This window comes from Chiloscyllium plagiosum, unplaced genomic scaffold (genome assembly GCF_037043375.1).
Source record: "Chiloscyllium plagiosum isolate Xiang-an unplaced genomic scaffold, Cpla_swu_hap1 HiC_scaffold_22, whole genome shotgun sequence".
In the NCBI taxonomy this organism is placed as follows: domain Eukaryota; kingdom Metazoa; phylum Chordata; class Chondrichthyes; order Orectolobiformes; family Hemiscylliidae; genus Chiloscyllium; species Chiloscyllium plagiosum.
The window spans coordinates 18,543,291-18,549,897 of record NW_028270160.1 but is presented as its reverse complement, the minus strand read 5'-3'; positions in this window follow the sequence as shown (position 1 = coordinate 18,549,897).

The window sequence follows — 6,607 nt, the reverse complement described above, 5'->3', positions numbered from 1 at the left end:
ACTGGTTGGACCAAAGAGTCTGGTTCTGTGCTCTATGAATCTTTGTTTGTATGTGAAGGTTAGGTGCTAAATTGCCCATAGTATCCAGGGATGTGCAGGCAAGGTGGGTTAGCCATGGGAAATAAACATGTTGCAGGAATAGGGTAGTGGGGTGGGTCTGGGTGGGATGCAGTTCGGGGTAGGGGTGGGAGGCAGGGGGAAGGGGTAGCATGGACCCGATGGGCTAAATGGCCTGCGTCCACACTGTGCGGATTCTATTCTAATTGTGACCACATAACTGCTGTTGAAAAACTAATGCCCTTTAGGAAAGGAAGTCTGATAACCTACTTAGTCCAGTCTCCATATAATTATTCTATATCCACGTTAATTTGGTTGACTCACTTCACTGCTCTCTGGGCAATTGGGGATTGGCAATAAATGCTGATCTGGCCAGTGATCACATAAATAAAATGAGGTTCAATTTTCTCTTCAGATGGACTTTAAAAATCCCATGTCACTACTTGAAGAGGGAAATTCTCTGTGCTGTTCAACCAATAATCATCTAACAATCAACATCAGTCTGGCCTACATGTGACCATCTGATTTTTCAGTTCAAGAGCATTTGGGGTCAAGCAAAAGTCAAACATCCTCTGAAAAAGTTTTAAAAACTAGATTATTTAATCATTACTTCAAAGCTATTTATGGAGCATGTTGTGTTCAAAAAACTGACTCGGTTTCTACATCATAACAGACTTGACTTCAAAAGGTATTTAATTGGCTGTAAAGATATTAGGACACCCTAAAATTTGTGTAACACTGGAAACAAGATGTTCATGTCTGTTATGAATAATGTGATGCTAAGCTCAAAACAAGGCCATGCCAAATTGGACTCTGTTGTGTCTCAATATAACTGTGCATGCTGACACTGGCAGCAGAACTGATTTTCAAAGTGAGGACTGGAAGGATAAGTTAGAGCCCCAAGAATAAAGGAAGTTGTCTTTCTAATAATTTTCTCGAGATAGTGGTAAAAGAATAATTATTTTATTGGGGGGTGAGAAGAATAATTGAAAGGTGGAGATGGAGCCCAGAGAGAGAGAGAAACAGTCGGACAGACGAAGGAATGGGAAAGGTAAGCCTGGGAGAATGAATGCTGGCTAATGGGGTCTATCAATGACTGAGGTAAAAACAATGACTGCAGATGCTGGAAACCAGATTCTGGATTAGTGGTGCTGGAAGAGCACAGCAGTTCAGGCAGCATCCAAGGAGCTTCGAAATCGACGTTTTGGGCAAAAGCCCTTCATCAGGAATAGGTCTATCAATGACTGACAATGGGTTGTTTGTGGTAGAAGCCTATATAATTACAGGGAAAGCGCAGGAGGTCAGGCAGCATCCAAGGAGCAGGAGATTCGACATTTCGGGCATGAGCCCTTCTTCAGGAACGTCGATTCTCCTGCTCCTTGGATGCTGCCTGACCTGCTGCACTTTTCCAGCAACACATTTTCAGCTCTGATCTCCAGCATCTGCAATCCTCACTTTCTCCTATATAATTACAGGACCTGGTGAGTGGGGGTTGGGATAAGGACATGGGAAAAGATGCTCAGTCCCCAAATTACTGAACTCAATATTGACTCTCAGAAGGCTGCATGGTCCCCAGGCGGAAAATGAGATATTGTTCTTCCAGCTTGTGCTGACCTTCACTGGAGCACTGCAGTAAGCCAAAGGCAAGGAACACAGTGGTATGTTGACGGGCCAGGCAACTAGAAGTTCAATGTTAGTTTTGCCAACAGAACATACGTATTCGACAAAGCAGTCGTCCGGTCTGCACTTCATCTCCCCAAAGTAGTGCAGACCACATTAAGAGCAACAAAAATAGTAGAGTAGATTGTGTGAAGTTCAGGTAAATTCCTACTTCACCTGAAAGGTGTGTCTTATGCCTTGGATAGTGAGAAGGGAGGAGGTAAACAGGCAGGTATTACATCTTTTATGATTGCAAGAGAAAGTGCTGTAGGGTTGTGATGGGCGTTGAGGAGGAGTGGACTAAAGTATCATGGAGGGAATGGTTCTTGCACATGTCTGACAAGGGAAAGGAAGGGAATTTGTATCCAGTGATGATGACATCTTGCTGAAGGTAGCAGAAATGGCAGCTAATGATCCTTTGGATGTGCTTGCTGGTGAGATGACACCCTATTGCTGTTGTGGGAGGGGAGAGTGTGGGTGAGGACTGAAGGAGAGGAGATGGGTTGGATAAGATTGAGGGCCTTGTCAACCACACTGGTGGGGAATCTACAGTTGAGGAAGAAGGTGGATATTTTGGAGGTCCCCTTGTGGAAGCTGTTCTTGTACACGTCACAGCTCAGCTGCATTGGGCTCTACAAACCAAACAGGAACTGATTAATACCTGGTTCCAGTAGATAGAATCAAGGATACAATCTCAGACTGTAAAATAGTCATTGATCACCAGGCCAGCAATTGGTTTACATTGTGAGGCAAACTGCAGCCTCTATTCATTTTGTTTGTGTTTGCTGTGATAGGGTTAGGGTTAGGGTTAGTCTCACAACCTTGATTGAGTATTTTGAGGAAGTAACAAAGAGGATTGATGAGGGCAGAGCAGTGGATGTGTAGCAGTATATGGACTTCAATAAGGAGTTTGACAAGGTTCCCCATGGGAGACTGAATAGCAAGGTTAGATCTCATGGAATAGTCATTAGATACAGAACTGGCTCAAAGGTAGAAAACAGAGGGTGGTGATGGAGGGTTGTTTTTCAGATTGGAGGCCTGTGACCAGTGGAGTGCCACAAGAATCGGTGCTGGGCCCTCTACTTTTTGTCATTTTCATAAATGATTTGGATGCGAGCATAAGAGGTACAGTTAGTAAGTTTGCAGATGACACCAAAATTGGAGGTGTAGTACAGCAAAGAGGGTTACCTCAGATTAAAACAGGATCTTGACCAGATGGGCCAATGGGCTGAAAGTGGCAAATGGAGTTTAATTCAGATAAATGCGAGGTGCTGCATTTTGGGAAAGCAAATCCTAGCAGGACTTATACACTTAATGGTAAGGTCCCAGGGAGTGTTGCTGAACAAAGAGACTTTGGAGTGCAGGTTCATTGCTCTTTGAAAGTGGAGTCGCAGGTAGATAGGATAGTGAAGAAGGTGTTTGGTACGCTTTCTTTTATTGGTCAGAGTATGGAATACAGGAGTTGGGAGGTCATGTTGCGGCTGTACAGGACATTGGTTAGGCCACTGTTGGAATATTGCATGTAATTCTGGTCTCCTTCCTATTGGAAAGATGCTGTGAAACTTGAAAGAGTTCAGAAAAGATTTAAAAGGATGTTACCAGGGTTGGAGGATTTGAGCTATTGGGAGAGGCTGAACAGGCTGGGGCTGTTTTCCCTGGAGTGTCACAGGCTGAGGGGTGTCCTTATAGAGGTTTAGAAAATTATGAAGGGTATGGATAGGGTAAATAGACAAAGTCTTTTCCCCGGGGTCGGGGAGTCCAGAAGGGCATAGGTTTAGGGTGAGAGGGGAAAGATATAAAAGAGACCTACGGGGCAATGTTTTCACACAGAAGGTGGTACATGTATGGAATGAGCTGGCAGAGGAAGTGGTGGAGGCTGGTACAATTGCAACATTTAAGAGACATTTGGATGGGTAAATGAATAGGAAGGGTTTGGCGGGATATGGGCCAGGTGCTGGCAGGTGGGACTAGATTGGATTGGGTACCTGGTCGGCATGGGCAGATTGGACCAAAGGGTCTGTTTCCATGCTGTACATCTCTATGACTCTATGACTCTATGCTTTTGTTGACTATAAGACAATGACAAGATACACTCTGCCATAGCATTGAGGACAGAGTAGCAGTAACTTAGAAAGATAACATGTAGTTAAGGGCAGGTAAACTGTGCAGCGTGGTGAATAAATAGCAACTAGAGTGAGACAATAGTTTTGTATGTATGAGAGAATGTCAGCCATGCAGACTTTGTGCTGTGTCATTACGTTCCAAGTGAAAGACAACGCCAGATTGCCAACACTTGTCTAACCTTTTAAATATGGTGCAGGTGCCAGGGATGTTGATCTTTTGATATATCTGGTCAGTAAGGAGTTCTTCCAGGAACAGTGTGTGATAGAATGACGGTGGAATTGGGCAAAAAAGGAGCCATTGGACAAGATAGGTCATTAAGGAGGCAAGTTTGATATGGTGTGGCAAGAAGACTTTCTAGGGCTCATGAAATCCTTCATGAAATTCAATTCAATTGACATAGTCAAAAAAAATGTAAGGTTAGCCCACAATCTTTAAATTTGGCACCTGGCAACAAATTGGGGGGGGGGATTAGTCCAGCTGAGGAGAACTGCAACAAATTACAGGATAACTTTAATAAACTTGCAGAATGGCCAGATAATTGACAAATTAAATTTAATATTTGTCAGGTATCATATTTGGTAGAAGGAATAGGGACATTTCTTTGTTCCTTGGAAGGTTCAAGACGAGATGTGATAAAACAATAAAAAGATCTTGATGTACTAATACATTAATCACTAACTTTTGTTCCACAGGTTAGGAATAAGGCCATAAGAAAGCAAACCAGATTTTATTTCTAGATTGATAAATTTGAAAAGTAGGGAAGTTATGCTAATCTGTGTTGAACCTTCATTTGACCACATATAGAGTACTGTGTGCAGTTCTGGTTTCCATATTATTAAAAGGATGCAGAGGAATTGGAGAGGATCAGAGAAGATTTGCAAGGATGATACCAGAAGTGTGTGAGTGCATATATCAGGAAAGCATTAACAGGCTGTTTCCTTTTTCTTGGGAAAGTAAGTCAGATCAGTGACCTAAAAGAGCAATTCAATTTCTGAAAATTTCTTAAACATCCAGAAAATACTTTATGCAACTGTCTCTTTGGCTAACATTATTTAAGGGCAATATTTCTCTCACTGACAGAGAGAGGAGAGAGAGAGTTAGCTTTGCTTCCTTGCAAATTTTTCCATAACTGACCAAGCAAAACAGAAAGTAAAAGTCCAGAGGCTATTGCTAGGTAAATTCAGCACTAAGCCCCTTCAAATCATAGACCATTCAGTACATTTACATCTGTCTTTTAAAAGATTTTCTGTCCAATTCATTTTGCTTTTAGTAAACAGCAGACAAGCCCCATTTCCTTTTACTTTTGCCTTCCAAAAGGTCACATGGTTAAATACTTTGCAACCTATGAATGTTCTAAATCTTCAATTGTCTAACTCTTATAATCCTGGCATATGTGTGCTCCCAAAGATGGACATAATGTTGTTTCCATAACAGAAATCAACACAACCTCTATCCAGGTGGACAAACCCGCTTCCAGGATAGGTAAATGTGTGAATGTTCCTTCAGTACAATAGGTTTATGATAATGTCTCTTCCAGGTTTGTAATTCAATTAGACAATTACAGTTGCCTTGCCACATTGTTGGTTGTGTCTGATTTGTCAATCAATCAGAGTTCAACTGGCTTACACTTCTGCAAGGTTTTTAGCAATCTTTTCATACCAGAATAGCTCACCTCTACATGTATGGCTATGATCATGATCTGGGATAAAAGAAAGTCATGCCAGATTTCATCAGTGAACAAGAAAGCAAAAATCTTGTTTATTATCACAAACTTGTCCTCTAACATGTGAAAAATAGATGATTAATGTACAAATTCAAACTATACCCCTTCAAATCTAACCATGCACACATTCATTCAAAATAGGCAGGACAAGATGAATGAGACAGATGGTTTTGCAAGAATATCGTGGTAGAAAATATTCGTGAACAGGTACAAAATGTGTATCAGAAGTCCAAACCATGAGAGTAAATGAGGAGACGTTTTTACAGTTCTTCCTTGATTTTTTTTTGTCAAGATATGTCAAACGTAGAGATCCTCAATTCAATAGTTGGACTAGAGCATAGCTTCACTTAAAGGTCTTTCCCTTTGCAGAGGCTGTTATTTATTTCCCACGCATAGAGGGAGAGAGAGTGTGTGTACATTGTTCATAGAGGTCTCAGTGCCCACTGTTCTCTTTCCAGTTCTGTGATAAAGCTGCCACTTAGAACCAGTCCAAAAGTTGGTGCTGAGCAAGTTTCTTGTTTTCAATCCATAGAAACCCAGGGCCAGACTATCTCACAAAAGTATGAAACCCAATTTCAGCAGACGTCATAAGGTCTTGTGTAACCAATGAATAAAATCACAGAGTTTCACTTTAGCTTCAAATTTTAATAATAACAACTTCTTTCTCTGCAACAAGGCAGTCTAAGCTCCTATTTTCTAGTTCGTATTTCAAATAAAATATATGTCGACCTCAAACCAGCCATATCAGTATCATAGCTACAAAAGTATGGCAGAAGTTGAGCAAGTAGTTCACCTCCTAATCCAATCCCTCAGAACCTCTCACTCTCTTAAAAGATTCAAACCAGATATGTACCATACTTGCCTGGAAGGTGCAGCCTTGAAAAGGGCCTCAAGGTGATCGAGGACAGAGCAAGTCACATAGTCCCTGCCAGTAAAATTAGTGGAGAATAATGTTCCCTTTAGGCTGCACAGCTGTGACGACACCATTCGCAACATTGGCTTCCATTTGCAGACGTTGCTGCTATGCATGCAGAAGAAAAAGAT